Consider the following 12,174-nt stretch of genomic DNA (forward strand, 5'->3'; position numbering starts at 1 on the left):
CAAATCTTCAAAGTTTGTCTTCAAGATTCCACCTTTCCTACCTTTGAGCATCTAGGAGGGTAAGATCTATGTTTATCATGTGTTTTTAGTGTTTTCTAAGGTGTCTTTCCTTAAAGATAGAATCTTTATGATTTTTTTTGGTGTGTTCTTTAAGTGGGTGTGGAAGGTGAACCTTATTAGGAGCTTGGTGAAGTGTTAAATGAAGGTTTTTATCTACAAGAGGTAATCCATGCTCTACAAAACCTATTTTGTATACCTATATGATGATTTCTTGGATTCTACATGTGTTTTGCTATGAAATGTGAGTGTTGATGCATTGTCTTGTGAAAATGCATATCTAGAGCTTGTTATTAGGGTTCATATACGCCATTGCTTGGCTATTCCTTTGATTCAAGTCATTTTGTTGTATTTGGTGAGATTTGGCATGTTTTGGGCTTGAATTTGAACTTGGAGTTGAAAATCCCCGCAGGGATTAATTTGTAGTACAGGAGTGTACCCGTGGGCAGAACGGCGGGTAGTGCACCACCCGCCGCCCCACCCGCGGGGTACATGGTGGTTTGGGAGGTTGTTCCCACGGGCGGAACCACGGGTGGGGGTCCACCGTGGCCCCACCCGCGGGTACACAATGGTGGTTGTGTGGGGATTTGTTCCCCGTGATTCTTTTGATTCGGTATTTGGTCTTTTGACATCCCGATGTTCTTTTGTGCGACTATTTGAGTGTCTTCTTGATGTTTCGTATGTCTAGAACTATATGGTAGGATTCCATGTAGGTTTTGGTGTCTTGAATCGTGCTAAGTGTTCAACCTTGTGATTCGTTGAACCATGGTGAGTCTTGTGTGTTCTTCGGAACTATGTTTGGTTTACCCGTTTGATAAGCATGCTAGTTCGGTGTTTAAATGCTAGCGTGTGTGTTTTTTGTCCTTTCCTATTGTTGATGATGACTTGTGTTAATCATCGTTGTTGTTGGACTGTGATCCATTCCTTGATTGAGTGTGGTTTCATATCTTCGTTGTGATCCATTGATTGATTCCTGTTATGGTGTGGTGTGTGTGGCTGTACCTGGATTGCACGATTAATGGTATGGGACATTAGTCACCAAGGTACGGCAGTGGTCCTCGTGGTAGCCATGACGTGATTAAAGTGTTTATGACCTTTGTGTAAGGTTCACGTATTTGTTAAAGGGTAACATGTGTTACCAAGGCATGTGTTGCCTTGTGTGATCGGTACCTCGTGTACTTTGAAATCGGTGGTATTGTTGGAGATTGTCGGAGTGGGGACGACGGTCCTCGGGGGAATAAGGTTGGACTTGGCGTACAGGGGTCCTGGAGGTAAAGGTTGGAACTAGATATAAGGTTGGGGGTAGCCATAAGGTTGGAACCGGGCATAAGGATGGCATCTCAATTCGTGATGGGTGATGTCACGAAGGCTTGTGTAGCCGTTGTGTGTGTGATTCTCTATTTGTGACATGTGTTGTCACAAAGGCAATGTGTTGCCAATGGTTGAGTCCTTATTTTCTTGTGTTATGCATGGCGGGTTTTAATCTACTGTGTGATGGTGGATTATGCCTTGAGCCGTTCTTGTGAGTCGTTATTGTTTCTTGATGTCTTGGGATGTGTTCCCTTATCTTTTTGGAAGTGCAAAGAGTCTTGTGTTGATCTCTATCTTGGCTTTGAAATTGATATATACTATATTCCGTTTTGCAAATGATTTTGTATACATATAAACTATCTACATATGATATTTTACATGTATTGGTGGGTTACCAGCATCATTCGCTGACCGGGCGTCGTCCCATATATATATCTGTGTTTCTTTCAGGTGCTGATTAGATGAGGGCGCGGTCTAGAAGCTGTTAGAATAGATCCCTTTTCTTTATGATATTTCGGGCCTGCGTGCCTTTGGTTAGACTTTAGACGTTATGTCGTTGACTTTGTTTTTGAGATAGCTGGATTATGATGCAGATGTTTATGCCTGTGCGTTCACTGTTGAGTGAGCGTGACATAGCACTCTACGTTTTCCATTTATTTCATGCTTAAGATTTCCGCTGTGTATGCTTTTATGGTTAGAATTATCTGCATGTTTATGGTTTAATTTGGTATGGAAATCGGGGGTGTTACAGTTGGTATCAGAGCTTAGGTTAGAGCCTAGACTTCTAAGTGGCTAAGTCTGGTTTGAGAACTTAACGCGACCATAAGAATCTAAGTGTTTAGGACTTAGGACTTTAGGACGCGCGGTGAGGTTGTGAGTTCTTGTGTCGTTTTCTGTTGTGTTTTATGTGCTTTGTTTTCCTATTAGCTTTGGTTCTCTTTAGTTAAAGCACCAGGTAAGGGTGCGGGCCCTAAGTCTCTCCTGTTATCGTGCTGTTGCTGTAGAAGTCAAGGACGGCACCATCGAGACGTCGTGCAAGGTCTTCAGAAGCAGCCACCAACGGACAGTTAGCTCAAAGCCTTCATCAACTGACGCAGATCACCCGGACGCTGAGTGACGCTCTCCTCAACATCAACCACCCTCTTCAGAATGGGAATTGCGATGTAGTGCGCCAAGTTTCAAGTCTCCGTCCCCTGATCTTCGCCGGTGAAGAAGATCCCGCAGTGCTGGACGAGTGGATCCGGATGTTTGACAAGATCTTCAAAGTTGTGGTATGCCCGGAGAATCGCAAGGTAGAGTTGGCTACATTCTACCTTCGACAAGAAGCGGACTCGAGGTGGATGCTTGAAAGGCCAGCTTGTAGATAAGATCCGGAGTTCACTTGGGAAAACCTGAAGGTCAAGTTACGTGAACGGTTCTATCCTGCGCATGCCAAGGAGGTCTACCCTTGTGCAACCGACCCCTACCGAGTTCAGCAAGTTCAGAAAGGAATCCGGGAGAACCGTAAGAGGAAGCTGGAAAAAAGTGTTTCACCTGTGGTTAGGAGCTTGATGGTTGCTAGTGCTGGATCAACAAGAAGTTTTCAAAGAGATGGTTCTAAGAGGGGTAAGACTCCCCATCCAATCCGGAACAACAAGGTTAAGTGAAGGCGCTTCGTTTGCAAGAAGTGTGGAGGTGACCACCGCAGCGTCGTCTGTCTTGGGAAACTAGTTGAGTGCTTTGCTCGTGGCAAGAAGGGTCACCGGTCCTTTGAGTGCAAGTCTAAGAGGAAGACTTCAGCGGACTCGAAACCAGTTGGTAGTGTGAGGCCCCGGTCGGGAAGTAAGCATCGAAGTGGAAGCAACAATGGACTCAGTGGCAGTAGTATCCAGGACCTGTGTACGAAGCTGGGACCTCGGTAAGGCAAGATCCACAGTTGTGAGACTGATGCAAGTGGGAACCATTGAAGTAAGCTCTTGTACCCTTTTGCTGCACCTCACTTTGTCTTTGTGTCCTTCCTTGCGTGATAGTTTCAGGTGTTAGCTTGTTCGAGAGTCACCCTTAACCCTCTGTGACCTTTTCTTGTCCCTAGACAAATCCAATCACCCTTTTTGCCAAGTGATCATTTTCTTCCAAACCTTGTTCTTGTTTCTTTCCAAATCATCTTGTGCAACTTGGCGGTGTCAGCAGCTTACGAAGGAATCTGGCAAGGTCTAAGAGTTAAGCCGCGTCCGAGTCGTGGTAGAGAGCCTTCAGTTTGACAAGCGTAGTGATCAGCGTCAAGCCGAAGCTTCGCCGGAAGTCGTGAACCCTTTGTGTCTCATGAAGCCGAACTTCCCCTCTTGCCCTCGTCAAATCCCTTGGCCTTTTTCGAGAAATCCTTCCTATCTTTTCTGTAACACCCCGTGTTACGGCCTTCAATCCCGGATTAATTATTTAATTAATCCTGTTAATAATAATTAAATATGATTTAAATTGGTTAGGTTTTCCTTTAAATAATTAATAAGGTCCACCATGAATCGTGGACCCTTGCCTAAACTAGAGTTTTAAGCCTATTAGGAATAAAGAAAGTAAACCTTTTACTAGTCAGATTCTAATTAGGAATCCTAGACCTATTTATCTATTAAGAATAAAGGAAGTAGGCCTTTTACTATTCAGATTATGATTAGGATTCTCTTTAGTTAATTAATATGGTCCACTATGGACCATGGACCCTTATCCCTAAAACTAGTCCTTAGTCCTATAAGGAATAGGATTAGTAAACCCATACCACTTAGACCCTAATTAGGACTCTTAAATATATAAATAAGGTTATAGGAGGCACTTAGATCTTACACCACAATAATCTCTCACCACACAAGAAGTTCTAAGAATTCCCTTAGGAGAAATCAAGAAAGAAGAAAGCTTAAAGAAAGACCCTTCATAGCCAAGGAATTAATTAAGGCTAAGAGGTAACCCATGTCTCAACAAAACCTATTTTCTTAGCTATGATCTCCATCTTAGGCATCCCCCTATATTCTTGTGTCTTGATGAATTGTTTATGATATTGATGATGTGATCTTGATAATTGGTGATATGGTTTTATCTTGATAATCTTGATGATGATAAGGGTTTCTTGATGATTGTGCGATATTCTTGAGGAATTCAGATTCTTGATGATTACGTGATATTCTTGATAAATTGTATTGCTTGTTGATGTTAAAGGATGAATTACGTTCTTGATGATTTAAATATAATTAGAGCCCTAGGATGTATCGTGAAACTCGTGTGGTGTTATTCTTGATATATTCGGTGGGAATTTGCATGTTTGGGCATTAATTGTATTTAGGAAGCATGATAGGGTACGTGCCGTACGTTTCTCTCTTTTGATCCGTTAATTGTCTACGTGGTGTCATCGATTGCGTTTAAAAGTGTAAGCATGGTTTCGGGTTCCACAATGGATCCCGGGGCGTTTATTGTGAAAGAGAGTCAGTGGGGGGTAGGTGAGGGTAGGGGACCTGCCACCTACCCGCGGCCAGAATTGACGTCGCCGGCAGCGGGCAGCCGGCGGGCAGGCGACTACCCGCCGAGCACCCGCTGCCCGGAGACTTGTCGCCGGCGGGCAGCCGGCGGGTGACCCTTCACCCACCGGCTACCCGCTGGAAATAATCCCACCTCGGGATCCCGGCTTCCCCGTTTGATGTTCCCCCGACCCCCGTGGTGTCCCAACGGACTCCGTCTATCGTGCCTATGTTTGGTTTTATGTTTCGGGTACCGTTCGTAGGATAAACGAGTCTTATATATTGCATGCTAGTTGAATTGGTATCCCGTTGACCTAGGTGAAAGAAGTATGAACCCCTTAGGATCATTCCTAGTATGTGAATGATCACGCATAGGTTTCATTATACGATTTCCCCCCATTCCCAATGTGTCAATGTGGGTTGCATGTACTTGTTATATGATACGTGTGCATGATACCCCAATTTGGTTGCGATCAAATGGGTTATTCCTGAGCTGCGGTTCAGAAGCTTGCTGCGGTCAGATTTACACTCTCGGGCTGCGGTCTACCGTTTGGTTGCGATCAAACGTTTTACATGAGCTGCGGTTCATATTCCTGGCTGCGGTCAGATGACTACTCTTGGGCTGCGGTCCACTGTTTGGTTGCGATCAAACATTATGATGAGCTGCGGTTCATCGGTCGATTGCGATCGATCCCTTCGTATTGCGATACGAGGCAGGGTACTGCGGGGCCGTGTCAGAGCTATATGCGCTGACCCTCATGTATGGGCATGCGATTGGTCCTGTGGCGCCACCAAAGTATGCTTGTGTGATGAGATGAGAATTGAATGATGACGTAAATGAGATGAAGTGAATCTTTGACCATAGGATATATGCTAGTATCTTTATATGCTTGGTTATAACTGTTGAATGTGCTTATCCCTATCTGTCGAGTCTATTCCTAGTTTTAAAACTAGTGTCTCTTAAGTATATATCTTCCTGCTTCAAAACGGTTTTCGTATATCTATATATATCTATCTATACTGTATTTCAACGTGTTGGAGTGGGTTACCGGCATCTCTCGCTGAACAGATATATTTGGCTTTCAGGCACTGATGAGTAGATCCCAGAGTGCGCTAGAAGATCGCGGATTAGATAGATAGTTTTTTTCTTCGGCCTGCGTGCCATAATGATGTATTGAGGATATTAGTCAGTTTAGGCTGTGCATCTGAGTTCTCCAGCTCAGATGTGGCATAGCACCCCGTACACTTATGATTAATATGACTCTGTTTGGGATTTTATGAGAAATTGCCTTTATTATATAAGCTTTAAAAGTTTCAAAATTTCGGGGTGTTACATTTTCAAACCTCATTCTTGTTTCCTTCTTGATTAGTCTCTATTCAGGGTTGCGACCTCATCTTTTCTAAGTTGTGACTTTGAAAATCTTGATCCCCTTCCTAATAAACTTTTTCCTTGAGTTTAAACCGGATACCCTCCGTGGGGAAATCCTTTTCAACTTCCTTAAACCCTGTTTTGATTACTTACTCCCTAAGTTGTAACCTCGTTTACAATTCTCTTCTTCTTAATCAACATGGTCCACGAATTGTTGAACCTAAACCCTCACCTTGATCTTCCCCTTTGAATCGAACCCCGTTCTTGTATTCCTCGCTTTTAACGATTCTGTGCAAGGTGGCAACCTTATTCCCTAAGTTGCAACTTTGATGACTTTGATCCTACTCCTAAGTAACGTGGTCCTTGAGTTTCTGAACCCAAACCCTTCACTCTAATCTTTTCCGTTGAACCGAACCTCTTCTTGTAAGCCTTCTTTCTCCTGAGTTACCTTTTTCCTTTATTACAGTTCCTGCTTTGGACCTTTCATCCGAACCGAAGTTTTGAAGTTTCAAGCGTTTCCGTGCAATGAGTTGTGGTTGTGTGCTAATGCAAGTGTTAAGTCGGTAGCATGCATCAAGTTCACCCTAGAGCCGGAGAGAAGGACAACCAACTCGTGTTTTGGATCTAGGAGTTGAAGCTTTTGTCGGAAGTGATGGATCAAGTTCACGCAGATGCCGAGCTCAAGTTAAGTAGTGGGAGTACCTTGTTTCCTTTGGTTGAAGAAGTTAGCAGAGATCAGTTGAAGATGCAACCCTGGTTCTGTGATCCCGAGTGATCTAGTTTAGGGTTCTTGTGGTGTCAGTTTTTGTTTGTGGCTTGTTCCTTAGCTGAGCCGTCTCGTTTTGAGTAGATCGTTGGCTAGTTTTGAGCAGGAGTTAGGCTCGGTGTGAAGTTAGCTTTCCTTTCCGGTAAATCTTTTATCTATCACCTTATCTTTCTTTCTTGTCTTACCTTTGTGAACCCTCAACTATCTCTAAGTCTTGTCTTTCGTTTTGTTAACTGATGGTTTTGGTGTCGAAATTCGTTGTGTCCAAGCCTATCATTCTTACCACCTTAATTCGAACCCTTGTTTCCTCTAACTCTGGTTAGTGGCGAACACCTTTATTGCTTAAAACCTCGTTTGCAACTCATCTCTTAAGCTTTGTCACCCGTTTCGCAAGTCGACCGTTTTGTTGTGGTAACTCGTTCTTCCCTCGTTTGCTGTTGCCGCTCTATTGTTGTCGCTTTTCGGTTGTGCTTAGTTGTGCTCTCTTATTTGCCGTGGTTGTTAGCTTGTAGTTTGGGTAGTTGGTTTAGTTGCTTTGCTTTTATGAAGACGCAGTTTGTTGCCGTCCATCAAAGGTTAGATCAGATAGAGGCCAGCTCTAGCCGAAGAGGAAGTGATGACGAGGAATCCGAGGAAGGCACCGATGAACCAGAGAGCGAGTCGTTCTAGCGCGGTGTTGTGGTTATCCCGCCTACCTTTCCTTAGTTTGTTGTTAGCTTTCAAGTTGTTGCTACCGCTCGTGAGTTGCTGTTGCTGCCTTGTGTGTTCGTTTGGCTTGTTTGTTTAGTTGAGTAGTTAGTTTTGTGGTGGGTGCTTTGAGCTAGTTGTTTAGATCTTTGGTGGTTGGTTAGAAGTTGATGGTTCTGTTTGGTTTAGAGTTTGGTATGCTCATTATCTCCGTTGATTATTTCTTTCAACTCCTGAATGACATGACTTCTTGCTCGTTTTTGATACCTTTTGAACCCTTGAGTTTTGACCAAATAAGGGTGTTCTTGACACTCTTGTCACATGGTTTCTTTATTTCATCGGTTGTATTAATTCGTCGTACCCAAGCTTCGGGGACGAAGCTTCTTTGAAGAGGGAGGGGATGTGACACCCCGTAATCCAAATTCAACAAAGGGATTAATTTAGTAACTAATCCTAATCCAATTGATAATTTAATTCCTTGTATTCCTGAAAGTTCAATAGCCGGGGACTAGTAATTGACTAGTCAACCCCAGAGTCAAGTGTTGTACCTAAAGCTTTGTAAGTAGTTCCCTTGTCCCCTTACACCTCTTCATTTTAGTAAGGGTAATAAAGACATTTCACCCTATGTTAGTATTGCAACCTAACCTAGAGGACACTCCTCATTCTTTCCCCTTACACTTTCTAAATTGAGCTCTTCCTTCTCTCTAAAAGTTAGATAGCTTTTCTTCCTAGCCAAGTTGAAGCTTTACTAAATCTTCAAAGTTTGCCTTCAAGATTCCACCTTTCCTACCTTTGAGCATCTAGGAGGGTAAGATCTATGTTTATCTTGTGTTTTTAGTGTTTTCTAAGGTGTCTTTCCTTAAAGATAGAATCTTTATGATTTTTTTTTGGTGTGTTCTTGAAGTGGGTGTGGAAGGTGAACCTTATTAGGAGCTTGGTGAAGTGTTAAGTGAAGGTTTTTGTCTACAAGAGGTAACCCATGCTCTACAAAATCTATTTTGTCTACCTATATGATGATTTCTTGGATTCTACATGTGTTTTGCTATGAAATGTGAGTGTTGATGCATTGTCTTGTGAAAATGCATATCTAGAGCTTGTTATTAGGGTTCATGTATGCCATTGCATGGCCATTCCTTTGATTCAAGTCATTTTGTTGTATTTGGTGAGATTTGGCATGTTTTGGACTTGAATTTGAGCTTGGTGTTGAAAATCCCCGAAGGGATTAATTTGTGGTACAGGAGTGTACCCGCTGGCGGAACGGCGGGTAGTGCACCACCCGCCGTCCCACCCGCGGGGTACATGGTGGTTTGGGAGGTGGTTCCCGCGGGCGGAACCACGGGTGGGGGTCCACCCGTGGCCCCACCCGTGGGTACACAATGGTGGTTGTGTGGGGATTTGTTCCCCGTGATTCTTTTGATTCGGTATTTGGTCTTTTGACTTCCCGATGTTCTTTTGTTGGACTATTTGAGTGTCTTCTTGATGTTTCGTATGTCTAGAACAATATGGTAGGATTCCATGTAGGTTTTGGTGTCTTGAATCGTGCTAAGTGTTCAACCATGTGATTCGTTGAACCATGGTGAGTCTTGTGTGTTCTTCGGAACTATGTTTGGTTCACCCATTTGATAAGCATGCTAGTTCGGTGTTTAAATGCTAGCGTGTGTGTTGTTTGTCCTTTCCTATTGTTGATGATGACTTGTGTTAATCATCGTTGTTGTTGGACTGTGATCCATTCCTTGATTGAGTATGGTTTCATATCTTCGTTGTGATCCGTTGATTGATTCCTGTTGTGGTGTGGTGTGTGTGGCTGTATCTGGATTGCACGATTAAGGTTTAATTTTGTATGGAAATCGGGGTTGTTATAGGCGATCTCAGGCGGAGACAGAGGGATTGGTTGAGGACGAGACAACAGGTGATCCTTTTCTAGCTTACCCTTGTCTTGAGAATGTATGTTGTTTCTCGTGGCCTTTTGTGTTGTCTTGTTTCCTTGATTGTGCGATTCTTTTGGTCCTAAGTGAAAGTCTTTCGTGGAGTTAATTGCTTATCATACTTGTGTTAATTCCGTAGCCTTTCATATGTTCCGTTTAACCCAACCTCCCTTGTGAGTCAACTAGGTTTATTTAAGTGCCCTTTGAATTTATATTAGAACACCTATAGAATTTCTTCTTGTATAGCCTAAAAGACCAAGGGGATTTTAAAATTATAACCCCTAGGTTTCGAACCCGAGTATACCATTTGCCAACCTAATCCTTAAACCACTTAAGCTAGTTATATTTCTTAAACTTTATGCATTTTAATTCCACTTAACCCATAATTTTCCACTTTACCCAAAATCCCCAAATTAAATCTTCTCTTTCTCAATTTTTCCCCAAAATCCCTAAACCCTCAATTCTTTCGGTTGGTCCCAAAAGAGGTAAGGTGAAAGTCTAGAGGGGGGACGAATAGACTTTCAAACTTTTTCGCACAGCACAACAATTGCTAAGCCAGAGATAAACCAAAACTCTTAACTAGATTGTTAGAGTATGGTGGACAGCGGAATTAAATAAAGATAAAGTGTGTGTGAGATTGTGTGAGCAGTATATCTCGTGTAGAGCAATTAAGTAAAGAGTAGTAAGTAAAGAAAGCAGTAAAGAACACAAGACAATTATAGTGGCTCGCGAGGTGGTGTAATCCTCCTACTCCACTTGATCTTATCTCCAAGAGCAATTCACTATATCCACCACTTCTTGGTTCCAAGATACAATGAATTTCCGTTATCTAGTGCTTTGATCACAAAGCCCGCACTAATCACGCCCAGTGACACCACACTGCTGCTTCGGGTTTCACGTCACCGCGCTACTATCCCAGGATGTCACGACTCCGCGTTACTTTCCCCCCGTCTTCCACACTCCAGCAGAAACGTATCCCGTGATCTAGTGCTTTGATCACAAAGCCCGCACTAATGACGCCCAGTGCCTCCGACGCTGCTGCTTCGGATCTCACAGCTCTGTGTGACAATCCAGGATTTCACAGCTCCGTGCTACTTTCCTCCCATCTCTTGTTTTGCTCCAAAACAAGTGTTGTCTTGCTTCCAACTTCTGAGACTCTGTAGATGATCTTCAATGATGCGCAGGTCTCTTTGATGAAGATGAAACACTCTGGAATGATTTCTCTTGAACGCTCTGAGTGTTTTCTCTCTTTGAATATATCAAGTAAAGCACTTGATATTTATGCTCTGTTTAGCTGTGTTTAAGAACTCTTAGAATATTTTTCTCTTGAAGCTCTCTGAGTACTTTTTCTTTTCTCACTTCTCACTTGAAGATTTTAGGTATGCTCTGTACCAAATGAGATTTTTGCTCTATTGCTCTATTCGTTCCCCTTTGATGAGTTCGTATATCTTGCTCTATGCTCTTACTCTTGCTCTTGCTCATCAAGTCTTCATATCTTCATCATTTTATAACTGGTAATGAGAATCTGTCCGTTAGAAAGAGACGATCTCATTTTTGAAATCTTGTATCTTTTGTTAGAGATCTTATCTTATCTTCTGCAAAGTGTCAGAAGAGATAAGGTAGCCGTTGGTAGAGCTTCATCTCCATGTAAATGAGTTCCCAAACTTCATTTGATATTCCTCTGGTTTTACGTTGAGTGGGAATATCTGGGTCTCTGTTTTGGTGTAGAATGGCTTTCTCTGATCAGCTCTGAAGTGGTCCTTGTATCTTTGGGATTTAAAAATATTCTTCAATTTAATCCCATACTAGTTAGACTAGTATTTTTCCTTGTGAGAAATTCTTCACTGTAAGTTTTTCTTCATCTTCTTCATTCTCACGTCTGGGTGTTCTCAGACTTCAAACTGGCTTTGAACTTCCTCCCAATTTGAATTACAAAGGCTTTGAACTTCCTCCCAATTTGAATTTCTCTTTTGTAATTGACACCCAATTTCAATTGACTTGTAATTGGCACCGAATTTGAATTTCTCCATTGTAATTGGCTCCCAATTGACTTTGACTTGCAATTGGCTCCCAAACTTCTCCTGGTGCTTCAATTACTTCCAATTTTGAATTATGTTGACCTTGACTTCGAAATTGGCTCCCAGACTTCTCCTGGTATTGAATTTCATCTCAATTCAATTGCTCCTCAATGTCTTCCATGGTATTGAATTTCATCTCAATTCAATTGCTCCTCAATGTCTTCCAATTTTGAATTATGTTGACCTTGACTTCGAAATTGGCTCCCAGACTTCTCCTGGTATTGAATTTCATCTCAATTCAATTGCTCCTCAATGTCTTCCATGGTATTGAATTTCATCTCAATTCAATTGCTCCTCAATGTCTTCCATGGTATTGAATTTCATCTCAATTCAATTGCTCCTCAATGTCTTCAAATTTTGAATTATGTTGACCTTGACTTCGAAATTGGCTCCCAGACTTCTCCTGGTATTGTGACATCCCAAAAATCCACACTCCAAATCATGAATTAATTGTGTAATTAATTCTATTTCTTTTGAGGAATTGATTCCTAAAATCCTGATT

Source organism: Ipomoea nil, unplaced genomic scaffold, assembly GCF_001879475.1.
Source record: "Ipomoea nil cultivar Tokyo-kokei standard unplaced genomic scaffold, Asagao_1.1 scaffold0193, whole genome shotgun sequence".
Taxonomy (NCBI): domain Eukaryota; kingdom Viridiplantae; phylum Streptophyta; class Magnoliopsida; order Solanales; family Convolvulaceae; genus Ipomoea; species Ipomoea nil.